Raw genomic sequence first — 15,508 nt, forward strand, 5'->3', positions numbered from 1 at the left:
TTTGCATGCCATGCATAGTATATCTTGATAATGCCGGTTCTTTCTCCGTAGTAGTAAAATTTGCATCCATTATTTGTTTTAGCATTTGCTTATTCCCGAATAGGATCATGAAGTGTTGATGTGATATACGACAATTTCTTCGACGACTTTTCACGGGCGAGCCCTCTCCCTTCACCTATTTTACATTTTGCTCCCCCTCTTATTGCTATCCTTATGTTGCGATTCTTTATCAAGTCATGTGTCATATTCCACTTGTTTACCCAATAAGCCTATATATCATTTCCGTACCTATAGCCGTTGTATGTTGTTTGAGCCCCGCGAATCGTAGCACGTGTTTAGGGTTCTGTTGTTACCTCGATATTTGTTCGGGATATGTTGGGTTTGATACAAGTCTTATCTATGGATAATGTTGGTGAAGTTAATCATGATAAGTTGTTACAACTAAAGTTTGATATGGGATAATAATTAATGTTGTGTCATCCGCGAGCCCCTTTGCGAAAATATCGGATATTTTGTCTCGCTTGTGTCCCCTAGAACCCAAGTTCTTGTTATTAGGTATGAGCTAGGAGCTCTGCCATACATGGGGTTTATTACTGGGACACCCCTCATCCATTACCTTTTCTCAAGTATGTTCAAAAGAGGGCCACAACCTTGGTTTTATTTTCCCATGCCATGTATGCCATGTTTTACTTACGGTTTCCTTCGGGTGTTTGCTTCATGTTGCTTTCGGGTGTTTATATTCTATAATGTACCTTGCGGAATGTTTAGCGAAGCGGATTGTTATTGCCAGCTTAGCCGTTAACGCAAAACCAGGGTTCGCTTTGGAGTACGGCCGAACTTCGTTACGGGTAGCTTAGTGGGGTGACCCCTAGACTTTCTTGTTGAACTCGGAATAGTCTTGTTGTGAGACTTCACTGTCGCTCGGTGTGGTTGTGCATGTGTATGAGTATACTTTTGAGCACCCATGCATGGTAAATCTTTTCGAAAAGCCGTGTCCACGGTTATGGATGACTTGGAGCTGTTTAACTCGATCATAGAACAACTTATACCTTATACTTGTAGGTAATAAAATGCTATTAATTTCCTAGTAATATAGAATTACTACAACTAATATCTAATAAAACTTGCCCAACGCTAAGTTCCTTTTACATTGGTTCTTCGCAATGAAGGGGATACATGTATTTGGCTGGGTTATATTTGTGTAGTATCTAGATGTTATCCTTATGCGCTCTCTTACCTTCTCTAAGTAGACGGATCTTGTAGAGTGTCTCTATTGGTTTTTAGTGCAAGTTTTGTTGCCGCTAAACCCACCATATAGCTGGGCAATATATAGCCTCCGGCGAGCACATCCGTTACTACTCTCGCTTGGTACGTTCCTTGGTACTTACGCTCTGCTTTCTCTCTCTTTTGTCTTCTCCCTTCGTTTGTCGGCAACCCTTGGCCCGACTTTTGAAAGGTATGAGATGCCGATGTTAGCAAGGTTAGCCTTCTGACTTGTCCTAGGCAAGGTTATGGACGCCACCGTTTATCTTTAGGACTCTTAGTCCAATTTGTATCTTGTTCATACTCGGACGTATTTGATCTTATGTATGATTTGGATCTTTGTATTGTATATATATTTGTATTCTTGACTGTTTGAGTCGTTGTTGTAATATATGTTCTTTGTGGGTTCCATCAATAAATTGTTGTAATGTAACTACTTGTGGTAATTTCTCTTGCATGACGTGTGTGCTTCGTCGCGCACGTCGTGTAGGAGGGCGTCTCGGAATCAATATCGTGCGGATTTCGGTGAGATTGTTGGAATCCTCATGGTACCGGTTTTGGGCATCACACTAGGGATAGATGAATGAATGTGCCATGTCATCTACTGAAAGTTAGGTGATCATGTTTGGTCAACGTAGCATATTTGTTATTCAACATCATGTCAGAGTACCTAAAGCAATACTATGTTTAACTTAAACTGGGTTTGTGGAGTTTTATCTTACTAAGGAAGTATTAGTGATATGATTTGCATCATCTCATGTTAGAACGTGATGCCCATACGAATGCTTATCAATCAGTACACGAAGACTCATCACTAGTAAGTTATTATGTGAAACTATATTTGTGTCACCATGTTTATGAGAGGAGGCAAGTGAAACCATAAACCCCGGTCCAATTTCAAGAATAAGAAACACCTTTCACTTTACTTGGTATGCACTTTTATTTTAGTTCTACTTAACTCCAAAAAAATATATATAACTTTACATTTATAGTTTTGTTAATTTGCATGTTTGCATATTTTTACCACCACCACTACACGGTTACTTTTCACATTGCCTTTGAATTAGCTTAACTTCATTTTACATTAGTATTTGTTTTGATAATTTCCACATAAGTGTGTGCTTTGTTATTGTAGGTTGCATAATACATGGAGGATTTGGGGCATAATACATGTGCTTTGTTATTGTAGGTTGCATGAAGAGGACAAGGATAGCAAACTGCTATTTCTCTGAGAGTTGGATATATATCCTCAAGCCACATTTGTGGGGAAAACTTCTCTTGCTGCATTACTTTGCACTTGGAGTCCCAACAAGTTGATATACACATGCAGTTTTGTTGCCATCAAAATACGTTTCCAACACCGTTGCCAAGTAGTAGCAAACACCTATCACTGTGCCTTGTGCCCTTCCAGAGAAACCAAATATTAGGTTAAAAAGAAAGAGAAACCAAAGATCGGTTACATTTTTTATTGAAATTTTAGCCGCGGAATTCGAACCTACATACAAACGGATTGGTCAATAGGACAAACTATGGAGGAAAACTTTGCTCACGCCAAACCAGTTTCCAAACTACCTTTTTTACATAAGTTGTTATTATTGTTGCTTGGCACATTTGGAAGCAAATAAATGGAGTCATCTTTGAAAGTGTTATGCCCTCCTTCAGGCAATGGAAGAGAGGTTTTGTACATAGAGCGCAGGACAAGCATGTTGCAGATTTTTTTAAATGGATATAAGTTTACCTTAGTCCTCCTTTTTCTTTGGCAGTTGATGACCCACAAGTATAGGGGGTGTATCGCAGTATCTTCGATAAGTAAGAATGTCGATCCCAACGAGGAGCAGAAGGTGTTGACAAGCAGTTTCGATGAAGGATTCACTGTAAATGCTCACAGACAAGTATTCATGGGGTTTTGATGTAGCAGATGAATAAAGTACGAGTAAGTAAAGTGCGAGAGTAACAATTGCAGCGAGTGGCCCAATCCTTTTTAGCACAAAGGACAAGCCAGTTTGTTTACTTATAATGACCAAAAGTTCTCGAGCACACACGAGATTTTAGTCTAGTGCTTTCGCTACATACGGCTAATTAATCTTCATTGTTTTGATAAGTGTTGTGTGGGCGAACCTATGCTAATGTACCGCCCTTCCTAGGACTAATACATACTTGTGATTATACCCCTTGCAAGCATCCGCAACTACAAGAAAGTAATTAAGATAAATCTAACCACAGCCTTAAACTCTGAGATCCTGCTATCCCTCCTGCATCGATATACCAACGGGGGCTCAGGTTTCTGTCACTCCGGCAACCCCGCAATCGGCAAACGAGTACAAGATGCATTCCCCTAGGCCCATAAAGGTGAAGTGTCGTGTAGTCGACGTTCACACGACACCACTAGAATAATAACACCACAACTTAAATATCATAACATTGAATATTACTCAACCATACTTCACTACTAACATTTAGACTTCACCCATGTCCTCAAGAACTAAACAAACTACTCACGAGACATCATATGGAACATGATCAGAGGTGATATGATGATGAATAACAATCTGAACATAAACCTTGGTTCAACGGTTTCACTCAATAGCATCAATAACAAGTAGAAATCAACACCGGGAGAGTTTCCCCTATCAAACAATCAAGATCAAACCCAAATTGTTACAGCGGTGACGATGTGCAGCGGTGGAGACGGCGGTGATGATGATGGAGATGATGATGATGGTGATGGAGATGATGTCCAGCTTGATGACGGTGACGATGGCGTCGATTTCCCCCTCCGGGAGGGAATTTCCCCGACGGATCTCAGCCTGCCGGAGAGCTCTTTTCTCTCTGGTGTTCTCCGCCTCGCAGAGGCGGCTGTGACTCTTCGCGACCTATCCCCTGGAGCTTAGGTTTTCGGGACGAAGACGTTCGCGAAGAAAAGGAGGCGAGAGGGGGCTGTGGCCCCCCTCCTCACAGGGCGGCGCGGCCAGGCCTTGGGCCGCGCCGGCCTATGAGGTGGGCCCACCTCGGGTCCCCTCGGCTCCCCCTTCTGGCTCCCTTCGTCATCTGGAAAAATAGGATTTTTCATATAATTTCCGTCAACTGTTGATCTTCCGAAATATTGCATTCTGACGGCGCTTTTTCCAGCAGAATCCTGACTCCGGTGCGCGATCCTCCAATAATCATGAATCATGCAAAATAGATGAAATAACATAAGTATTATCCCCAAATATGAAATATATCAATGAATAATAGCAAATTACGATATAAAATAGTGATGCAAATTGGACGTATCAACTCCCCCCAAGCTTAGACTTCGCTTTTCCCCAAGCGAAACTGAACTCGGTAAACATGACCACATGTTTATGGAGTGAAGAGTCGATAAATAAAATACGGACAAGAAGCATCATATTCATTCACACAAGACATTCTAGTAAACAACTTCCTCATATAATTCAACTTGAAACAAGTATAAGGTAATCACAAATAAAGGTGCATAAGAAATCGTAGTTGGTGATGGCAAACTTCGTTCTTGGTCAGAGAACAATTAACAGGTTATACTTATCTTATTGAGCAGCGCTCTCATGTTAAAGTTTATATGGCACAACTTGCATACTCAATCATAATAGTCTCCTCATGATCATTGATAACTTTCAAAGCTATATTCATTCAGATAAAACTTGTACTAAACAAGGAAAAGTAAAAGACATGATGAGATAAATCACAATATAGTAGTTTGATCACAACAACTCAAATGCTTGCTTAAGATGGAGGGAAATAGGTTTACTGACTCAACATAAAGTAAAAGACAGGCCCTTCACAGAGGGAAGCAGGGATTAAATCATGTGCTAGAGCTTTTTCAGTTTTGAAATCATATAAGGAGAATGAAAGTAACATTTTGAGAGGTGTTTGTTGTTGTCAACGACTGGTAGCGGGTACTCTAACCCCCTTGCCAGACAAACCTTCAAAGAGCGGCTCCCATTTTATTTTTTATTTTTGTGTGGCACTCCTTCCAACCTTTCTTTCACAAACCATGGCTAACCGAATCCTCGGGTGCCTGCCAACAATATCATACCATGAAGGAGTGCCATTTTGTTTTAGTTTTATTATGATGACACTCCCCCCAACCTTTGCTTACACAAGCCATGGCTAACCGAATCCTTCGGGTGCCGTCCATCAATCACATACCATGGAGGAGTGTCTATTTAGGTTAATTAATTTGGGACTGGGAATCCCATTGCCAGCTCTTTTTGCAAAGTTATTGGATAAGTGGATGAAGCCACTAGTCCATTGGTGAAAGTTGCCCAACAAGATTGAAAGATAAAACACCACATACTTCCTCATGAGCTATAAAACATTGACACAAATAAGAGATAGTAAATTTTGAATTATTTAAAGGTAGCAAACGAAGTATTTACTTGGAATGGTAGGAAATACCATGTAGTAGGTAGTTATGGTGGACACAAATGGCATAGGTTTGGGTTGAGGTTTGGATGCACGAGAAGTATTCCCTCTCAAGATGTGTCTTTGGCTAGCAAGGTTAATTAGCAAGCATAAGAGCCGAGGGAAACAAACAAATATACATGTGATAGAAACAATCATGCATCTTCCTTGCAAGCACAAACAGTTTTAACTTCAGAATAATAAGCTATGAGCTAACAAGAAAGAAAGATAATGAAACAACTACATGTATTTCTCTTTTCTACTTAAACCTCAAAGTGTTGTTGCTATTGACCAATGCTAAGTTTGCCAAAACCAAATAGATTTATTCAATGCTCCCAAAGTGATACCAATACTAATAACAAGATCAATCATATAATAAGGATTGCAAACTAAAATAAGATGTGCAATATGTAAATGATAAGACTTCTCATTAATATTCCATAACGATAACTCACACCAAGGGATACATAGACAACTAACTAAAGGAGAGATACTTCCACACTGCAACCCATCTTATATGATAACTTCCCTACTCATGATATGACACTACTTGATAGTAAAAAGTAAAAGGTAGTGATGATGTGATACCGCGGCACTCCCCCAAGCTTGGAACAAACCAAGGGGATGCCAATACCGATGATGAATTACTCCTTTGGCGATGGTGATGAATTCCTCCCGCGCTTCTTACAGATTTCCTTCAGCTTCAGCTTCTCAGTTTGGCAGTTCTGCACTAAGACTCGAAGAGATTCGTTGTTATCTGAAGTTGGCGGTGGCGGACTTGTGACGGGAATCGAGTAATATTCCAGCATTCTACGGAGACGGTAATTCTCCTCCTGGAGTATCTCCACTTCTCTTCTTAGAGCCCGGTATTGATCACAAAACTCATCGGTAGTCCGTAGAGCTTCTTCCAACATGGGGAAAGAGTCGAGGCTAAGAGCAGGTGGTAAGGGTCCCTGCAAGTTATGAGAAAAAGAACGTCGAGTGTCAACAGATCCCACCAAGATTTGCTTACTCCCAACGGCTTGTTGCTCTTGTTTTGATGACACCCTTTTCACTTCTTCCTCCGAAAGCCCCTTGCCCTTGTTGTTGGAGGCCATGGTGCTCCTAGATTGAAAACAAATCCTGGCAGAAACAGCTCGAAAAAAAACACGTCGAGAAAACGATATACGGACCTCCAGGGGTCCGGGGGATTATATAGCAGGAATTTGTATGTAATAAGGAAAGTACCAGATCGAACCAGAGTCGGAGAGGGGCGACGAGGCGGCCAGCTCATAGGGCGGCGCGGCCTGGCTGAGGCCCGCGCCGGCCTATGAGGGCACGCCCTCGTGCGTCTCCTCCACTCCGTTTCGATCTCGTAATTTTTCATATTTTCCAAAAACAGCAAAAACATTGTTCGGAAAGTAAATTGCGAACTTTTTATTACCAGTACTGTTACCTATTCAAAGTCGAGTTCTGGCGGACTGTCAATTTGACCTTTGATGAAGGCCTCCGGTGTTTCCACTCGAATAACATCAACATCTACATTGTAAGAAATCACTGGGATATAATGCTTGAGTCTTTGTCCATTCACCACTTCCGTGGCATTGCCTTGGAGAGAGCTAATTTTAATTGCTCCTGAACGATACACCTCCTCAACAACATATGGTCCTTCCCATTTCGAGAGTAATTTCCCTACAAAGAATCTGAGACGAGACCGATACAATAGGACTTTATCCCCAATATTAAATTCTCTTTTGATAATCCTTCTATCATGCCATTTTTTAACTTTCTCTTTAAAGAGTTTAGCATTTTCATAAGCTTCACTTCTCCATTCATCTAGAGAACTCAATTGCAGCAACCTCTTATTACCAGCTAGTTTAGGATCTTTATTTAATTCTCTAACAGCCCAATAAGCTTTGTGCTCTAGTTCTAAAGGTAAATGACAAGCTTTTCCATAAACTATTTTATAAGGTGACATTCCCATGGGATTTTTGTAAGCAGTTCTATAAGCCCATAGTGCTTCCTTCAGTTTACTAGCCCAATTCTTTCTAGTTTTATTAACAGTCTTTTGCAAGATAGATTTAATTTCTCTATTTGATAGTTCTACTTGCCCACTAGTTTGAGGATGATAAGCGGAAGCAATTCTATGATTAATACCATATTTAGCAAGAGTTTTTCTAAAACCACCATGAATAAAATGAGAACCTCCATCAGTCATAATATATCTAGGAACTCCAAATCGAGGAAAAATAATATCTAAAAGCATCTTTAAAGAGGTCTCACCATCAACACTTTTTGTAGGTATGGCTTCCACCCATTTAGTAACATAATCAACAGCAACAAGTATATGAGTGTTACCTTCTGAAGAGGGAAAAGGTCTCATGAAGTCAAATCCCCAACAATCAAATGGTTCAATAACAAGAGTATAATTCATAGGCATTTCATTGCGTCTGGAGATATTACCAACCCTTTGACATTCATCACAAGATAAAATAAACTTCCTTGCATCTTTGAAGAGAGTTGGCCAATAAAAACCTGACTGTAGAACCTTTTGCGCGGTTCTATCTCCGGCGTGATGTCCTCCATAAGCACTACCATGACATTTACTTAATATCTCTTGTTGTTCATATTCGGGAACACATCTTCGCAGAATACCATCCACTCCTTCTTTATATAAGTGTGGGTCATCCCAGAAATAATGCCTCAAGTCATAAAAGAATTTCCTCCTTTGTCAATGAAAAGGTTGGAGGCAAGTACTTGGAAACAATAAAGTTAGCATAAACAGCGTACCAAGGACTATCTCGCGAGCTCACCTTTATTACAGCCAATTGTTCATTTGGAAAACTATCATTAACAGGAACAGGATCATAAGCAATATTTTCCAATCTAGACAAATTATCAGCGACAAGATTATCAGTACCTTTCCTATCTATAATATGTAAATCAAATTCTTGCAACAGAAGTACCCATCTAATAAGCCTTGGCTTAGCATCTTTCTTTTGCATAAGGTATCTGATTGCAGCATGATCAGTGTGTATAGTAACTTTTGAATCAACAATATAGGATCTAAACTTATCACAAGCAAAGACTACAGCTAACAATTCTTTTTCAGTAGTAGCATAATTTTTTTGAGCAGCATCAAGAGTTTTACTAGCATAATGAATACCATTCAATTTTTTATTTACTCGCTGTCCAAGAACAGCGCCTACAGCAAAATCACTAGCATCACACATTATTTCAAATGGTAAGTTCCAATCAGGAGGTTCAACTATAGGAGCAGTTGTTAAGGCTTTCTTTAGAGTTTCAAAAGCTTCCTTACAATCATCATCAAAAACAAAAGGTACATCTTTTTGAAGAAGATTAGTAAGAGGCTTTGAAATCTTGGAGAAGTCTTTAATAAACCTCCTATAAAACCCAGCATGACCAAGAACACTACGAATACCTTTAACATCCCTAGGATAGGGCATCTTCTCAATTGCTTCAACTTTAGCTCTATCAACTTCAATACCTCTCTCGGAAATTTTATGTCCCAATACAATTCCTTCATTAACCATAAAGCGGCATTTCTCCCAATTAAGAACAAGGTTAGTTTCTTCACATCTCTGCAAAACTTTATCAAGGTTCCGCAAGCAATTATCAAAAGAATTCCCATAGACAGAAAAATCATCCATGAATACCTCTACAATACTCTCGCAAAAGCCATGAAAAATAGCAGACATGCATCTTTGAAAAGTAGCAGGGGCATTACATAAACCAAAAGGCATACGTCTATAAGCATAAGTTCCATAGGGACAAGTGAAAGTGGTTTTCTCTTGATCCTTAGTTTTAACAGCAATTTGTGAAAACCCAGAATAACCATCAAGAAAGCAAAAATGAGTATATTTAGATAACCTTTCTAACATTTGATCAATAAAAGGCAAAGGGTAATGATCTTTCTTAGTAACTTTATTAACTTTTCGATAATCAATGCACATTCTATACCCTACAACTACTCTTTGAGGTATGAGCTCATCATTATCATTAGGCACAACAGTCATTCCTTCTTTCTTAGGAACACAATGCACATGACTAACCCATCTACTATCAGCAATAGGATATATAATACCAGCTTCAAGAAGTCTTAATACCTCATTTCTTACCACATCCTTCATCTTAGGAATTAGACGACGCTGAGGTTCAACAACAGGCTTCGCATCATCTTCCATATTAATGGCATGTTGGCAAATAGAGGGAGAAATCCCCTTCAAGTCATCAAGAGTGTAGCCAATAGCACCTCGGTGTTTCTTCAATATTTCCAATAACCTTTCTTCTTCAAACTCTGTAAGCTTAGAACTAATAATAACAGGATATATTTTCTTATCATCAATATGAGCATATTTAAGATTATCAGGCAATGGTTTTAAATCAAAGACATGATCTTCCTTTGGTGGCGGTGTTGTACCCAGATCTTCTACCGGTAAATCATGCTTAAGAATAGGTTGACGAAGGAAAATTTCATCAAGCTCGTCTCTTTCTTCCCTAAAAACTTCACTCTCACTATTCTCCAAATGTTGCTGCAAAGGATTATTAGGAGCAAGAGCAATAGATGCTCACTGTTCAACTCTAAAATCATTATTAGGCAAATCAGCTTTATAAGGAGTTTTGGTAAATTTAGAGAAGTTAAACTCATAAGATTCACCAGCAAATTTAGTCAAATTTTTCTCTTTCTTGGAATCTATAATAGCTCCACAAGTATTTAGAAAAGGTCTACCAAAAATGATAGGACAATATTTACTAGCAGCAGAACCAAGTACCAAAAAGTCAGCAGGATATTTAATCTTACCGCATAGAACTTCCACATCTCGAACAATACCAATTGGAGAGATAGTTTCTCTATTAGCCAACCGAATAACCACATCAATATCTTCAAGTTCACAAGAACCAATTTCGTGCATAATCTCCGTGTAAAGCTCATAAGGAATAGCACTAATACTTGCACCAATATCACATAAACCATAGTAACAATGATCACCAATTCTAACAGATAGCATAGGAACACTAGCTTGCTTAGACTTATTAGGATGTGAAACAATATTAGAAGCATCCTCACAGAAAATAATATGACCATCCTCCACATTTTCAGTCACAAGATCTTTAACTATTGCAACAGCAGGTTCAACTTTTATTTGTTCTTCAGGTTGTATAGGTTTCTTTTCACTTTTATGAACCGCACTATTTATAACAGAGTACTCCTTCATTTTAGCAGGGAAAGGAGTTTTTTCAATATAAGCTTCAGGAATAACATGATCAACAGTTTCAACTACAACACATTTATTAATAGATGAATCAATTTTATCTTTATACGGTTCATGATACTTATCAAAATTCTTCTTAGTCAATTCATAATGAGAGGCAAAAGCTTTATAAAGATTTGCAGCAACTTGAGAATCAAGACCATAAGTAGCACTCATATTACGAAATTTATCAGTATCCATAAAAGCTTCAATGCATTTATAATCATAATTTATACCTGATTCTCTATCTTTGTCGTTCTCCCATCCTTCAGTATTTTCCTGGATCCGATTAAGAAGCTCCCTTCTACACACGTCCGTGTTGCGTGTAAATGATCCAGAACAAGAAGTATCCAGCAAGGTCTTGTCTTCAAAAGAAAGTCTTGCATAGAAATTGTCAATAATAACATTACCATGAAGCTCATGAATGGGGCATTTGAGCATTAAAGACTTCAATCTCCCCCACGCTTGGGCAATACTCTCTCCATCATGAGGCCAAAAATTATATATGCGGTTCCAATCCTTGTGAATTTCACTTGGAGGATAGAACTTAGAATAAAACCGGGGCACAATATCATTCCATTCAAGAGAATCCCCATTATCCAGTAATTTATACCAATGCGCCGCTTTTCCAGACAGCGATATAGAGAATAGTTTCTTCCTCACTTCATCCATAGCAATACCTGCACACTTGAATAAACCGCATAATTCATGTAAGAACAGTAAATGATCTCCAGTGGTGGACAGCCCATCCCCCGTATAACGGTTATCCACTACACGTTCAATAATTTTCATAGGTATTTTGTATGGTATTTCTTCCTCACTGGCGCCTCATCCACTACCTTTGCAGTAGTAGTAGATTTTCCAAATAAAAACTCAAGAGAAGATCTCTCCATAATGAATTATGGCAAAGAAAGAAATGAAATCAGCACAAACAGTAGAAATTTCCCTTACCAATTCCACTTACCAATAGCACTTCACTCCCCGCAACGGCGCTTTAAAATAGTCTTGATGACCCACAAGTATAGGGGTGTATCGTAGTATCTTCGATAAGTAAGAATGTCGATCCCAACGAGGAGCGAGAAGGTGTTGACAAGCGATTTCGATGAAGGATTCACTGTAAATGCTCACAGACAAGTATTCAGGGGGTTTTGATGTAGCAGATGAATAAAGTACGAGTAAGTAAAGTGCGAGAGTAACAATTGCAGCGAGTGGCCCAATCCTTTTTAGCACAAAGGACAAGCCGGTTTGTTTACTTATAATGACCAAACGTTCTCGAGGACACACGGGATTTTAGTCTAGTGCTTTCGCTACATACGGCTAATTAATCTTCATTGTTTTGATAAGTGTTGTGTGGGTGAACCTATGCTAATGTACTGCCCTTCCTAGGACTAATACATACTTGTGATTATACCCCTTGCAAGCATCTGCAACTACAAGAAAGTAATTAAGATAAATCTAACCACAGCCTTAAACTCTGAGATCCTGCTATCCCTCCTGCATCGATATACCAACGGCTCAGGTTTCGTCACTCCGCAACCCCGCAATCGGCAAACGAGTACAAGATGCATTCCCCTAGGCCCATAAAGGTGAAGTGTCGTGTAGTCGACGTTCACACGACACCACTAGAAGAATAACACCACAACTTAAATATCATAACATTGAATATTACTCAACCATACTTCACTACTAACATTTAGACTTCACCCATGTCCTCAAGAACTAAACGAACTACTCACGAGACATCATATGGAACATGATCAGAGGTGATATGATGATGAATAACAATCTGAACATAAACCTTGGTTCAACGGTTTCACTCAATAGCATCAATAACAAGTAGAAATCAACACCGGGAGAGTTTCCCCTATCAAACAATCAAGATCAAACCCAAATTGTTACAGCGGTGACGATGTGCAGCGGTGGAGACGGCGGTGATGATGATGGAGATGATGATGATGGTGATGGAGATGATGTCCAGCTTGATGACGGTGACGATGGCGTCGATTTCCCCCTCCGAGAGGGAATTTCCCCGGCGGATCTCAGCCTGCCGGAGAGCTCTTTTCTCTCTGCTGTTCTCCGCCTCGCAGAGGCGGCTGTGACTCTTCGCGACCTATCCCCTGGAGCTTAGGTTTTCGGGACGAAGACGTTCGCGAAGAAAAGGAGGCGAGAGGGGGCTGTGGGCCCCCTCCTCACAGGGCGGCGCGGCCAGGCCTTGGGCCGCGCCGGCCTATGAGGTGGGCCCACCTCGGGTCCCCTCGGCTCCCCCTTCTGGCTCCCTTCGTCATCTGGAAAAATAGGATTTTTCATATAATTTCCGTCAACTGTTGATCTTCCGAAATATTGCATTCTGACAGCGCTTTTTCCAGCAGAATCCTGACTCCGGTGCGCGATCCTCCAATAATCATGAATCATGCAAAATAGATGAAATAACATAAGTATTATCCCCAAATATGAAATATATCAATGAATAACAGCAAATTACGATATAAAATAGTGATGCAAATTGGACGTATCAGCAGTTGCCTTGTAAATTTGTATACATGTAACTATTTTGGTTTTGGACCTCTTTAGTAAATAAAAGGATGTGGGGGTTTTCCCCACAGTTTCCCTTATGTTGTGGACAAATAGTTGTAACTTGTCTTATTGCATCAATCATGTGGAGTTGCATTAATCTTGACTAATAAAGATAATCACCTACATCGACTAGATTAAGTGGCATAGTGCCACTTCCCAAACACTCCATGGTGTCACCCGTTGTCTATGGAGAACCACATCCTAGTACTCCTATTCAAGCCTTCTTTGATGCTACCCACTTGACAAGCTTTTAAACATAAGGCCTTAGTCCAACTTTAGATTAATAAAGCCACCAACGGCAACCACAAACTTTCTTACATACAACTCACAGGAACATGCAACACAAGCAAACTAAGGATCAAAACAAAAACACCACCTGGATTGCCTACACCACAACTAGATGTCGAGGAGAGCACCAGGAAGGAAGCGAGAGCTTGGGGAGGCTACCGGAACGTGTTGTCCACACCCACAAACCCACTGGGCAAAGGTAGATCCAACCTCCACCGTCTCTACCTCCGGAAAGAGACCTCTTGTCCCTCACCCTGGATCAAAGGGCACCATACCGTCGGGAGGCGAAGGAGTTCCCTCAAGAACACAACGGAACATAGAGAGCTAGACTGCCAAAGGGGGTGCCATCAGAGACGCCATGGAGCTACACCAAGACCACCACCAACACTAGAGCAACCACCACATTAGACCGAAGCTGTAGGAAGAAGACACAACGAAGAAGAAACGACAGAAGAGGGCACAACCCACCCCATGGATGAACATAACCACAATGGCATGGCTGCCCACCAGCCTAGTGTCGCTGCTGCTGTAAAGGGATACCCTTTCCCCTTTCGTTGAGGCTCAAGGGCATCGCCACCGGCAAGCAGGGGCAATGGAGCAGTAGAGCATCAAACCAGCCACCTGCTAGTCAACATGGGATGAAGGCTTCGCCGAACAGAGCAATTCGCCACAGCCACCTCAAATGGCCATTGTTCACCCACCTCTGCAGCTCCAAAGACGGCATCTTCAGGAAGGGGTCCGACATCGCAACACCGCCACCGTCCGTAAGGAAAACACAAGGCTTTCACCCCACTTGACAAGCTTAGTTGGTGGCCGATATAGTGTGGTCAAGGCTAAATCTTGTGAAGGTTCTAGAGCTAGGCGACCCTCCCACCAGACAAAGGGTGTGTCAGATTCTCTTCTTGATATGTCTAGGTTTAGACGGTGGATAGGGGAAGTGTCTTGGTAGTGGGAAAAGTGTGTAAATGAGACTTGCTTATGCACGGCTTGGGGCTGATATCCTTAGGTGTAGTGGAGGTCATTTTGATGGGAGATCTTTGCAGCCTCTTGAGATGGTCAATCTAGTCTAGCCTTGTCCCTAGGATAAATTACACATTTGGATAGAGTCAAACTATAAGTTTAGACGTTTTAAGTATGGAGAATTAACTAAAACTTGTGCAACTAGAGTAGATGTCGTGCCCTGTGGGTAGTTGCTGAAATCTAGAGTAGATTCACGTGAGTGGGAAGGCAAGGGTGGAGGCGCCGCCGCTCCTTCTTACCCGGGCCACCTCTAAGTTAGTAAGGATACATATCCATCCTTGTTCTTGTTAGCTTTGTTGTTGATCTAAAATTTTCATGCAAAAAATCTTTATGGCTATTTTGGTTATAGTTTTGGATCTACAAAATTACATCTCACAGTAATCAAACCTGTCTCCGACTTCCGATTTAGCTTTGATGATTTAGTATTTTCAATTTATTTTATGACTTGGAACTCGAATCTATAACTCTAAACTCGGGGAATCTTGCTTGTGTCTGCATTGTTGTAATACCTTCTGCCCAAAGAGTGTTTTGCAACCTGTAAATAACAAATATCAATATATCTAGCTTTTTTTTTGGCTAGTAAGTTATCCTTGTAATTTTTTTACAAGAGCGGCTAGCATTTTTCCTTCCTTGTACTGGATGGGGCCTTACCGTCTTAGGCCATCTACAATGCGACACTAATATGA

General features: G+C 40.5%; 1 protein-coding gene across 1 annotated transcript in view; it reads left to right on the forward strand.

Moving 5' to 3' along the window:
• Positions 1 to 15,508, forward strand: part of LOC139829725 (protein POLYCHOME-like) — a 33,509-nt gene that overhangs the window by 13,620 nt on the left and 4,381 nt on the right. The gene's annotated exons all lie outside the window — the stretch shown is intronic.

Source organism: Lolium perenne, chromosome 2, assembly GCF_019359855.2.
Source record: "Lolium perenne isolate Kyuss_39 chromosome 2, Kyuss_2.0, whole genome shotgun sequence".
Lineage (NCBI taxonomy): Eukaryota > Viridiplantae > Streptophyta > Magnoliopsida > Poales > Poaceae > Lolium > Lolium perenne.